The sequence below is a fragment of the Phoca vitulina genome, unplaced genomic scaffold (genome assembly GCF_004348235.1).
Source record: "Phoca vitulina isolate PV1807 unplaced genomic scaffold, GSC_HSeal_1.0 scaffold19, whole genome shotgun sequence".
NCBI classification, from domain to species: domain Eukaryota; kingdom Metazoa; phylum Chordata; class Mammalia; order Carnivora; family Phocidae; genus Phoca; species Phoca vitulina.
The window spans coordinates 5,537,245-5,550,408 of NW_022589722.1; the positions used below are offsets into that span (position 1 = coordinate 5,537,245).

The window sequence follows — 13,164 nt, forward strand, 5'->3', positions numbered from 1 at the left end:
AGTATGACATGAATATCACTTTTGCTCCTATACTAGGGCAGCTACCCATAACTGCCTATCAATAATTCCAACTATTTCTCAGACTTAACTTTTTTCTATTTAAGATAAAAGCTGTCTTACAGCAGCCTCTTTGGTGTACAGCTCTGCAACTTCCACATCTGAAATCTAGGACATTTACTTCTGGTTTTCAAAAAGGAGTATATAGCTTGGCTTCTAACAACTTGTTTTCAACCTGAACTGGAAAAAAAATGACCTAGTTCATGAGATTTACCTAAAATGGAAGGGAACAGTGATGTAAATTGGTAGGCAAATGTCTAGCCAGTTCAACTTAATTTTCATGGATTCAATGGCTTTTAGATCTGCAAGATTTAGTCCAGTGTTCAACCTTTGTAGATCAGAAAACTGTTGTGTAGATGGAAGATAAAGGGAGAGGCAAAGAGATAAATTCAGAATACTTTTCAGCAATCCAGTCAAGAGCATTAGTGACTCACCTTGGTTGTCAGCTGTGAAATTTGAGAAAGAAGAAGACAGAAATGAGAGATTATGGAGGTAAAATCTGCAGTAATTAGAATAATTTGTGAGAAACAAAATAGAGAACATGAGACTACTCTGAAATTTTTGATCCTGGGGCCATTATCAGACATATGGACCATAGAATGAGGAAAGTTTTCAGAAGAATTTATAGGTAGGTGGGAACTACATTGCTGTGGGACCCAACAACTTAATATAAATAAGTCAGCAGGATATTCTGGCTGAATCTAAGCAGGGGTTGTGAGGCCAGGGACCCTACTCTCTGCCTCCTTGAGGTCTATAAGCATGGGTCAATAAGCATATGGGCTTTTGAAGGAGAGAAATGGAGGACATGGTGGAGTCTCCTCTTCAGTCTTGCTGCTGGGACTGAATTTATTACTGACAGAGAAAGGGCAATCCAAGCCGATAAATAAAGAGACATAAAAAGAGGACACAGAGAAAGAAGAAAAACCTTCATTACATCTGAAATACTGACTCAGCCCATGTGTGACCCTGGAGACTCTCAGGAGTAAGGGTGGGTAGAAGGAGCTCGCTTGGGAGCTGGAGATCTTTCATTAGTGGGTGGGGACAGAAACTAGAAAATGTCAATTATTATTATTAATGTAACTTTTTTTTTCTGACAATAAGTAGATGAGCCTTGGGAAATCTGGGTTATAAATAACAAGAGCCTCTGAGATTTAAACTATTAAATCTACATATAATGTATCAGATTAGAAATATAAACAATTCCATGTCCAATAGGACTGAGGTTTAACTTGACACATTTAAAAAGTTTCGGGGGAAAAGTGAAAGTGAAAAGTGCGTTGGCCGGGAATCAAACCCGGGTCAACTGCCTGGAAGGCAGCTATGCTCACCACTACACCACCAACGCAGACTAATTTGACATGTTTAAAGATATATAGTAATTAAAAGAGAAATTGATCATCCATGGAAGCCTGCGGGGGGGAGGGGGGGTACCAGTAATATCCATTTATTGAGCACTTGCTAAATGTGAGGGATTTTGTTAAATATTTTATATAATTATCTTACTAATCCTTAAAACAGTCCCCAAAGGTAGATCATATTCTTTTTTATTTTTCATACGAGGAAACAGAAGACAGAGAAGAAAAGAAACTTACTCAGGGTTACTCAGAGCTAAAATTCAAACCCAATCTATTACTATTAAGGATTGTTCAAGAGGGAGGAAGGATAAGTCAATATATTTCAAGTATCATGGCTCATGATGGAAGTAGTTACAGTGGATAAGATGACCAATCCCTAACTTTTCCAAGCTCAAACATTCAATCAAAGCACTGTGAAAGCAAAAGAAAAAATAGGTGCATTCTTAACTGTAAAATAATTATCTAGGCAGAAATAAAATATACACATGCACACTTATGTTAAATACAGAGCAGTAACACAAGAGTTAAATGAGTGTTACAGATTATAAGCATTATAAGATGTAAAGGCATTAAGGTATTAAGGTATTAAGGAGGTCAGATTTTATTTAGGCTAGGGAGGACAACTTGGCATCCGTAATGGAAAGTGCAGCCGACTCGAGGTCAGCTTTTCTAAAACTAGGTATGTGATCATGAGCAGTCACTTTGCATTTCCACCTCCACTGCAGCTACCTCTGCTATAAAATGAAGGCTTTGCATTGGATTAATTCATTCAGAACATCCACTTAAAGTGCCCACAATAATGCACAGAACTAGGAATATCAAATAAATAAGATCTGGTTTTTGTTCTCAAGAAATTTACTGCCTAGGAGGGGAGATCTAAATGCCAATAAATAACATTCTTCTAAAATGATAATCACTATGATGTGGTTATGAACAAAGCACTGAGAGACACCTCAGCTGCCCACGGGTAAGGGAACACTCCACTTGAGACCATGGTTGGATAAATGTTGAACCGTGTTGTTGGGTGAATCAGGTAGTGACAGAAACTTCCACACAGGAAAGAATTGTGTAGATCTTTGCTAATGTCTCTTGCAGCATTAATATTTCATATGTCTTTGCTTCTGTCTTGTTTGGAGGAGGAGGAAGGGAGTGAACAAATGTAGAGTAGGAGTATGTGTATGAATTAATGAAGAGAAGAGAGAAGGAAGTAACTGCCTAGGCTTCTTCAAACCCCTAATATGTGTTCAATGTGAATGCTGTGAAGGAGAACACAAAAGAAAGTAGGTAATTAAAACTGTGCCACCTCTGTATTTCCATCATACGCAAAGTCTTAAAGATACTGCAGATATGGTATAATGGTATATGGTAAATTTGTGCCCCTTGTCAACATTGAGGACTCCCATCTAGAGCCAGTAGGTGTAGTGCTTAAGAACTTGAGCATTGAGGGGTGCTTGGGTGGCTCGGTTGGTTAGCTTCGAACTCTTGATTTCACCGCAGGTCATGATCTCAGGGTCGTGGGATCAAGCCCCACCTTGAGCCCCACTTTGGGCTCCAAGCTCAGCAGGGAGTCTGCTGGAGATACTTTCTCTCTGTCTTCCTCTCCCTCTACCCCTCCCTCGCTTGCACTCTCCTCTCGCTCTCTCACTCCCTCTCAAATAAATACATAAATAAAATCTTTTTTTTTTTTAAGATTTTACTTATTTATTTGAGAGGGAGCAAGAGAGAGCATGAGCAGGGCAGAGGCAGAGGGAAGAAGCAGACTCCCTGCTGAGCAGGGAGCCCGATGTGGGGCTCAATCCCACATGACTTGAGCTGAAGGCAGACACCTAACCGACTGAACCACCCAGGCACCCCGATAAACAAAATCTAAAAAAAGAACTTGGGCTTTGAGTCAGATCACACAAGTTCACATCACAATGCCCCCCTCACTTACTAGTTGTAAGATCCTAAAGAAGTTAAACTCTTTTTGGCCTTAGTCTTCTCATCTGTAAAATGGGAATAATAACACTAGCTGTTTCATGATGTGAGAATTAAATGGGTTAAACATATAAAGTGCTTAGAGCCCAGTCTGGTGCACAAAAGTATCAGAGTATTAGCTGTTATCACCTGTTTGTCTGTAGAGTGCCTACCATGAAGGATGAGGTGAGTCACTGGTGATATGTTTCCTCTGTGAGTAACATCAGGATGCTTCTCTGTCTATCCTTCAATAGGGAATGCTTAGAATACATTTATTTAGTCATGATACAAAGTCTGTTGAATTAGGCCCATTCGAGGCACTGTGGATCATATTAAAGGAAAAATAAGACTTGAAGTCCAATATTACCAAAACAAGGTAGTTATATTTTAATTATCAAATGAATGCTCAAGAGTTCAGAGGAGGCAGGGGACATCCAGAGAATCCTTCCTGGGTGGCATTGAAAGCATATCATGGTAGACATCACTTCAAGGATCTCACTCAGGATTTGCCTCAGCTGGTTTGTGCACTCCCTTTGCATTCACAAGCCCTTCTTCCCCCCACCCCCAACCCCACCCCCTAGTGCTTTTAGAGCAAAATCTGAGCCAGCCGACCCAGGATGCTGGAGGAGAGTCAAGGCTGGGAAAGTATCATGGACTGTGTTAGCAATCAACAGAAAAGATATTTTTAAACAAAAGAAGTTTTCCCAGCTTCCAAGAAAAGAAACAAAAGGCTTTTCTAAAATGAATCCTGGTAGAAACTGTTCTTCTTGTTCTGTGACTTTTATGTCACTTGGACAAGTCAGCACTTAGAAATGGTTATCTTGCTGTCGACATCACTGCATGGGTACTTCTCCTTAGAATGACGTAAGAGCCTTAGCGCTCAATCCCATGCACTGCTCACCCTCCTGTGGCACTGCCTTTCAGAAACAATAAAGACATCTCTGCTCGGTCTCGCTCTCTCTTGATTATACTGCAGGCACAACCTGTGTGGGGAAACAATCTCCTGGATCATACTGAAGGTTCGCACAGATGGAACATTAGTGGGAGGAGTTGCCAGCTACTTTCCTGCCAACTTGTTAGTGCTGGAGACATTATCCTCTTGTTTTGCCAGTTTAATAGAGGATCAGTCGTAAAGATTCTCTGTAGGCTCAGCAACATAATTATTATCTATGGTCTCTGCATTAACTGTGAGAAAACATCATGGTCTGAATCTGCCTAATTTCAAATGCCAAGCTGTGCCCACATTCAGCCCACAATCGAACCTGAAAACTCAATATATCCTTAGCATTCTCACTGCTATCATGGCGGGTGTGAAGTCTATGTTTGCCCAAGCCATGATGTTTAACCATTGCTGTGCTGCTTCTGCACATAAAGGTTACTTCCTCTGTTCCCCGGACCTTTTCCAACATCAGTGCCCTTGTAATTCAAAATTAGCAAAAAGGTAAAAATCTGTGTCACATTTAGTTCTGGTACTCAGTCCAGAAGTGCCAAGCCCCTGAAAATTTGGAAAACAAACTTCTTAGCAGATGGGCTACATAAAGTTTACAACATGTGAAGTGTGGGAGGTAGTATGGCTCTGGGCGAGAAACAGAAGACTGGAAATTTAGGAGCTCAGACTTTTTGAATTTGCTCTTGTTTTTTGCCTGTACGTATATCACATAAGCTCATAGCCTTCATTTGTCTCACATGACCTCATATCTTAATCTTATAAGTGAGTAATAAGAAATCAGGCAAAGTTTTTCCTAATATGACACAGCATCAAAATGCTTATTGCTACTATTAGGATTATGTGCAGTTGGTATCAAATTGTTACTAATATGTGGCTGCAGGATCTAGAAAAATCCATGATGTAATTTTAGAAGGAAAAGATCTCTTTCTTTGAGGGCAGGTATATAACTGGTAAGCAATCATCACAATGGGAAAGGATGTTGCCAGCCTTGGACAAATCATGACAAATGATTGGATTGTGACTTCTACTAGAATTTTTTTTTTTTAAGGAGGCTCCATGCCCAAGTTGGGGCTTGAACTCATGACCCTGAGATCACGAGTCACAAGCTCTACTGACTGAGCCAGCCAGGCACCCCTGGACTGTGATTTCTAAAGCTGAGTCTGCACTGTTCTTTTTACATAGCCTCTGGAAACTGAAGAGATGTCAGAAAATGTTTAGAACCAAATTATTATGACATGAATTTGCTAATAGTCTACTAACAAAGGTTCTCAACATGGATGATCACCAGTTTTATCCAGGGGCCTGCTGATTGGGAATTTCTGGAAGTAGAGTGAAGAAATAAGTATTTTGAAAAAGTATCTTAAATGATTCCAATGACCAGTCATACTTGAGATCAGTCACAATCATAAAAGTATGTGAATCATTAACAGAGTTTTTGACTAAATTGAGGTGACTGGAATTCCAAAACCAACAGGAAATATAGGAGTTGTCATTTAAGAGAATAGAGGACTGGCTTAGGAGAAGATGGGAGAGACATGAACGTCAAGAAGAGGAATCCATGGGTCAGCCTACCGGGAAGTAGAAAGGATGTTGCAGAATCATCATCCGCCCACAAAGGTAGAATATGAAATTCAGCACTATGAGCAGAGAAAGATCTCTTTACGCAGTCTACAGTGTACATGTAGAACTTATATTCTGCTTCCATATTTGCAGTGTCCCCTTTCTAATCCATCTTCCAGTATGAATTTAGAGTGCTCTCTCAAGAATTCAAATTTGAACTATGATACTGCCCCTTTTAAAGCACTTCAGTGGCACTCATATCTCTCAGGAGCAAAGACCAAGCCCTGTCCTGCATAAGCAGAATTCGGTATACTTCTATAACCAAACATTGCTCCTTTTCCTTATTGCTGACCACCTTTTAAGACAAACTGAGTTTTTGTCACTCTTAGGACACATCAAATTCCTTCCCACCTTGGGGTCTTCACACATATTGACCTTCTTTTTTTTAAAAAGATTTTATTTATTTATTTGACAGAAAGAGACACACAGCGAGAGAGGAGCACAAGCAGGGGGAGTGGGAGAGGGAGAAGCAGGCTTCCCTTGGAGCAGGGAGCCTGATGTGGGGCTCAATCCCAGGACCCTGGGGCAGACGCTTAAGGACTGAGCCACCCAGGCGCCCTACATATTGACCTTTTTATGGCAACATTTCTCTGTTTTCCTCCATATCCGCCCCTCCCCCCAACTATTCACCTGGCAGATTTCTGGTCATCTCCTACACTACACATGAGAGACCACTTATTCAAGGAGGGCTCCTCTGACCATCCAGTCTAAATTAGGTCCCCTCATTATACCCTATATTTTCTTGATAGCATTAACCATAATCTAGAACTTTATGTTTACTTGCTTGACTATTTAAATTCTACAGTAGAGTGAGAGCTTTATAATGACAGTCTGTTTTGTTCATCACTACATATATTGTGTCTACCACAGTGCCTAGAACATAGTATGTTCTCAAAAAATAATTGTTGAAGTAATTAATGAGTGCAGCATAGATGTTCAGAGACCCAAGAAAATTAAGACAAAGTAAGAAAGATGACTTTCCTTATTAAGTCCTTTAGTGTACCATGTATACTATGCCACACAACTATCTAATGGTATTGTTCTAAGTGTTATGGGAGACACAGAGATGAATCACATGGTTGGAAAAGACAGATATGTAAGCAAAGATTATAATAATTGGCAAAATGAAGTGAGTTGTATGACAGAGGCACAACATCCAGGAGGAGTGACTAATTTTTTTTATAGATCCGCAAGATTGGCTGGAAACTTTAAACTGGACCTGAAAGCTACCCAGGATTTCCAGTAGTAGAATGTAGTGAACATTGAAGTTTCTGTCTTCAGTTATAGCCTCCTTCTGTTAAACTGATTTCCTCTCTATTCTGTTAGGTGAGATGCTTATTAGAGAAAAACAAAAGAAAACAAAAGTCTTTAGCCCACCAACCATAGCTGCTTGGATTTGAATTGATATACTAATCTAAGATAGTCAGTCAATCTCTCTTCCTGAGGTTTGTAGTTGAGACTTCAAACTTCCTGGTGGCTAGTGGCAGATGCTGGACCTGTTAATCTAGAGTTTAAGATGACTATATTATTTTCCTGTGTTCACAGAGAGACAGGGAAGGCTGGTCTAGGTGTAAAGAGAAGAGGGAAGACTATGTAAGAGGCAAGATTGAAAGAAGAAGAAATGAAGAGAAGAGACTAACTGCTATGGTTCTGTGTGATTTTCCAGATTCCATTTCTAGTGCCTGGTGAGTCCCTACTTTATCCCCTTTAATAAGCTGAAGTTAGGGGTGCCTGGGTCACTCAGCGTTAAGCGTCTGCCTTCGGTTCAGGTCATGATCCCAGGGTCCTGGGATTGAGCCCTACATCGGGCTCCCTGCTCCGTGGGAAGCCTGCTTCTCCCTCTCCCACTCCCCCTGCTTGTGTTCCTGCTCTCGCTAACTCTCTCTCTGTCAAATAAATAAATAAAATCTTTTAAAAAAAATGAGCTAGAGTTAATGTGTTTCTTTAATGAAGACAGATGAAAAAGTGAGGAAGGAAATTACAAACAGAGGAAAAACGGATGATCTACATGTTTTCCTATTTCACTGATCCCATTTTTGAATACCAGGAAGATGAATAAGTTATTGGTAGAAATCTGGTGACTTAAACTACCAATTATGGAAAAATAAAAATTTAAATGCAAAATAACATGTGACATACATTTCCTAGCAGAAATCAGTATGAAAGTGTGGAGAAAGCACTGGAATTGAGGTCATACATGTCAACTGGGTTGCAGTCTTTCCTTTGCCAATGACTGGTTATATAATGCTCGTAAGTTACTTGATGTCTCCAGGCCTCAGCTGATAAGACAAATGTATGTGAGATCTATGGGCCCATCTAACTCAAAAGACATAATAGATAGCAACCAAAAGCATTTTCACTCTCTGGCCATTTCTAGTTTCTCTACTTTCTTTTGTACTCTGAAATTGAGTGCTTGACCTGATTTCAGGTCTTGTTTTAGGGGTTGAGACACCGACATGCATAATTCATGGCTCCTTTCCTAGAAGGTATCACAGGAAGAAATAAATGGCATAAGAGAGGCATACCAATGAATTTACTATACAAAAAGATATTTTTATAATGATATGGACAACATTCCAAAGAATTGTTTAGTTTTGCTTGGGCTCAGGATCTATGGTGGGAAAAGGCTTTAGAGAGGAGGCAACATTTGAATTAGACCATAAGGGACGGGCTTTCTGTGCTGAGAAAAAGGTGTGGGCATGTGCCATTTATCAAGTTACACCCCGTGGACCCAAACTCACCCTTCATTGCCTGCTCACCCTTCATCACCTACACCAATGGAGATGGTCTCTTTTGTAATTTTTCTTTGTCAGCTAGAAGGATGTTAAGCTTTGTCATTTGTGGGTGCTGGAGAGAAACTGCAAGAGAAGCGTTTCGCTTCCTAGTTCCAGGGTGCTCTCTGAAGAGATGCAATCGACTTTCCCAGCTTTTGGCCCCTGCAGTGCACAGCAGCAGCAGCACCCGGAAGGCAGCGCCACTCAGTGGCCAGTGGCTGCCCCTGGGAACCCCTGAGATCACTGCAGGGCCAAGGGCCTCTGATGAGACATCTCCCCATGAATAGCTTTCCTAGTAAATTCCAGAGAGTGAATTTTCAACAATTCCAAGTGGGATTGTTCCAGTGTAGCGCTATGGTGTCTTCTCTGCCATCAGTGAGCTATGGCCATGTCCTCCCTAATGAGGTCTGGATCTCAGCGTTGGGAGGAGATGGATCTCACTTGTATGCTCTATCTCAGGCCTGGAGAGGATGACTGCTCTTTATGCGGCTATTCCTATATTCATATGAATTCACTTTACTTCTTTCTAGCTAATCCTTCATCATTTCAATCCCCCGTTATTATTAATAATTCTTCATATTAAACTTTCAAACTCCCTGTTCAAATTTCTCTTTCTTAATGGGACCCTTCCTGATGCAAGGCAAAAACAGAGGGGCTTCAGAACATGCAGTATATTCAGGAAAGAATGAATAGAGGAGTCCTAGTGAAGTGCAGTTGGTGGGTAGAAGAGCAGAAGTTACTGGCCTCAGAGCCTGGGGCTAGAGGATGAAGAGGTGTCAATGCCATAGTAAGAATATCAAGCTGGGTGGACAAAACAGGGTGATCCACTTGGTCCTGGGTATATTCTGATCTGTTTGTTAGCTTCTGCACAGCAAAGGAAACAGTCAACAAAACTAAAAAGCAACCTATGGAATGGGAGAAGATATTTGAAAATGACATATCAGATAAAGGGCTAGTATCCAAGGTCTATAAAGAACTTATCAGGGGCTCTGGGTGGCTCAGTTCGTTAAGCGACTGCCTTCAGCTCAGCTCATGATCCCAGCGTTCTGGGATCGAGTCCCCGCATCGGGCTCCCTGCTCAGCGGGGGGCCTGCTTCTCCCTCTCCCTCTGCCGCTTCCACTGCTTGTGCTCTCCTGCTCTCTCGTCCTGTCAAATAACTAAATAAAATCTTTTAAAAAAAGAACTTACCAAACTCGACACCCAAAAAACAAATAATCCTGTGAAGAAATGGGCAGAAAACATGAACAGACATTTCTCCAAAGAAGACATACAAATGGCCAACAAACACATGAAAAAATGCTCCACATCACTTGGAATCAGGGAAATACAAATCAAAACCACAATGAGATACCACCTCACACCAGTCAGAATGGCTAAAATTAACAAGTCAGGAAACAACAAATGTTGGTGAGGATGCAGAGAAAGGGGAATCCCCTTACACTGTTGGTGGGAATGCAAGCTGGTACAGCTACTCTGGAAAACAGTATGGAGGTTCCTCAAGAAATTAAAAATAGAGCTACCCTATGACCCAGCAATTGCACTACTAGGTATTTAGTAGATACAAAGATACAAATGTAGTGATCCAGAGAGGCACCTGCCCCCAAATGTTTATAGCAGCAATGTCCACAATAGCCAAACTATGGAAAGAGCTGAGATGTCCATTGACAGATGAATGGATAAAGAAGATATGATATATAAATACAATGGAATATTACTCACCCATCAGAAAGGATTAATACTTACCATTTACATCGACATGGATGAAAGTGGAGGGATTTATGCTGAGCGAAATAAGTCAATCAGAGAAAGACAATTATCATATGGTTTCACTCATATGTGGAATATAACAGCGCAAAGGATCATAGGAGAAGGGAGGGAAAATGGAATGGGAAGAAATCAGAGAGGGAGACAAACCATGAGAGCCTCTTAACTATAGGAAATAAACTGAGGGTTGCTGGAGGGGAGGGGGGTGGGGTATGGGGTAACCGGGTGATGGGCATTAAGGAGGGCATGTGATGTGATGAGCACTGGGTGTCATATGCAACCGAGGAATTACTGAACACTACATCTGAAACTAATGATGTACTATATGTTGGCTGGTTGAATTTAAATTAAAAAAAGAAATAAAAAAAAGAATATCAAGCTGGGGGTGAAAGGTTTGCTTCTGTGTTTTAGAAAAAGTAACTGAAAGCAGTGTGGAGGATGAATTATTATAGAGAGCAGAGACTGGTGGCAAGGTGATCCTTTTTTTGCAGTGAGGGTATTATTATAATCCAGGAAACATGAGAAGGGACTGAATTAAAGCCCTGACAGTGACAGATGGAGAGAGAGGGAAGAACCCAAAGAAGACAGAATTGACAAAACTTGATGACCATTGTGATAGGGAGATGGAGAATATTTTTTTTTCCTGACTCTCTAGATTTGGAATTTCCCATTTGGGATGACTGAAGGGATGGGCATTCTATACCTGAGACATAAGTTACTAGGACCAACAGGTTTGGGGGAACAAGAAAGAAATACTTTTCTGTTTGTTTGTGTTATGCTGATTTTAAAGAGATTGTTATATTTGAGACTAGAAAAAAAACAGCGGTTATTACTCTGTCTGCTTCAAAGATACAATAGGTTCTGTGTTCAACTGAGTAGTTATTGACCCAATTTCTAAAGGTTTGAAAGACTGAAGTGAGGTTTCTCCCCCTGAAGTAAGTCTGTTCCTTGAACATATTTTTCCTATGGATTTGGTGCTTTGGATTGCTCCATAGGGTTTTGGGAATTTCTTCTTGAAACGTCTTATAGATGACAAACCCCTAAAATATAGAAGGTGGTAAGCACTTTATTATTTTTTAACATTTATATTTTAATGGTGCAGAATGAACATGAGAGTCCCAACGAATGAAGGGTCAGCACTAATACCCTTTTTCGGCTAAATATGCAGGCTTCGGATCTTGGCTCACATCACTTCAATAAGCAGTTCTCTGGGGTGTATTCATTCAGCTAGGTATCTGCCTTTCCAGAAGACTGTGTTCATTCCCTGAGTACTTTGGTAATGACTGGATAAACCATGGTAGCCTTTAGGGGATTGAAGACCTGGAGCAGTGTGCTCAGAAAGAACAGTGTGTGTGCAGACTGCAGCAGAGGACGCTGGAATGTGGCACTCGGCTGGGGCTGACACTTTCACCTGTGCAGCCCAGGTGCTGGACACCGCCCATTCCCCGAGGTGGGCAGCTGACAGGCAAGCAAAGAAGTCTTGAGAGACTGGCTTAGGATATTAGCATCAGGCAGTTATGGAATTGCAAGCCAGCAGCTGCCTCTGGAACATACCAGTGTGGGGTGTGTGGAGCTTCATTAGAATGCCATTTTCTGTGATGCCTCAGGAATGTATAAGCATGTGGCTTGTGGCAGATTAATATGATTTCACTTCAGAAAAGTAACTGTAGTTAAGTTTTACTTACTTGCTCCACTCCTCTTTTCTCTATTATTTAGCTGCTTAATTACTTAGCTCTTTAATTCTTATAAAAAGCATACAGGTGCATGTACACACACACACACAATTGGGAAAAAGCACAAACTTTAAAGCAGTAATTATTAAAGACAGGAAAAGATTCACCCTCCTGTAATGAGATGAGCACAATCCTCAAGTGTGTTATCTTTTCTCTGCAAAATAGAATGAAAACAAGTGATTTATTAGATGCTTGAGTGTACTGTTTATGAAGATGGGAGTGGTGTGTTACCAGTCTGATTACTTTTTTGCTTAGTGCTGTACGTGCAATCAGTTCTACCTGTGTGTGTGTGTGCGTGTGTATATGTATGACTAAAAGTGGGGCTCAATAAAATTTTCTAGTAACCAAAGCAAAACATTTTAAGACAATTTTTTTAAAAAAGAGTGCATAAGGTGGTTTGAGGTAAGCTGTGCTTTTGCCATCCCTCTTCCCTTAGACTTGAATTGCTGAATGCCACACCTAGAATTCCAATGAAAGGAATTTGAGGAAAAATTCAATGTCGGCCCATCTCACGTAGATTGTCAGTTCACAGAGAGCTACTCCCTTGTTTTATTTTGACAGTTTTGATTTCTTGATCTATCATGATATCATGCCATTTTTGTTATTTCTTCAAACACTTACTTTTAGAGGACATGTAGATATTGAACTGAGGGTCCCTGGCATCTTTTGCCCCATCCCCATATACCTCAGTTTCTTTGGGGTAACTCCCTCATCCTCCATCTGAATAGCTTTTGTGGAACAGTAAGTCTAGACACAACTCACCCCATGCCCTTGGAAATCCAAAGGCCAAGATTTTTCTCTAATTCCCCGATAACACCAATGATGGGAAAACAATTAAACCTTGCCCGACTTGGAGCTTTCTTCCAGGACTGTGAATGAAAGTAGAGCAAGGAATACAGGGGCCAGAAAAATGTGTAACATATTCTCATCTCTGTGGGCAGACTATTCTTGCCAC

General features: G+C 40.8%; 1 non-coding gene across 1 annotated transcript; it reads right to left on the bottom strand.

The window, feature by feature from the left end:
• Window positions 1-1,330: 1,330 nt before the first annotated feature.
• On the bottom strand, window positions 1,331-1,402 carry TRNAG-UCC. The gene has a single exon. It is a non-coding gene; the product is annotated as a tRNA-Gly (tRNA).
• Between the last annotated feature and the right edge of the window lie 11,762 nt (window positions 1,403-13,164).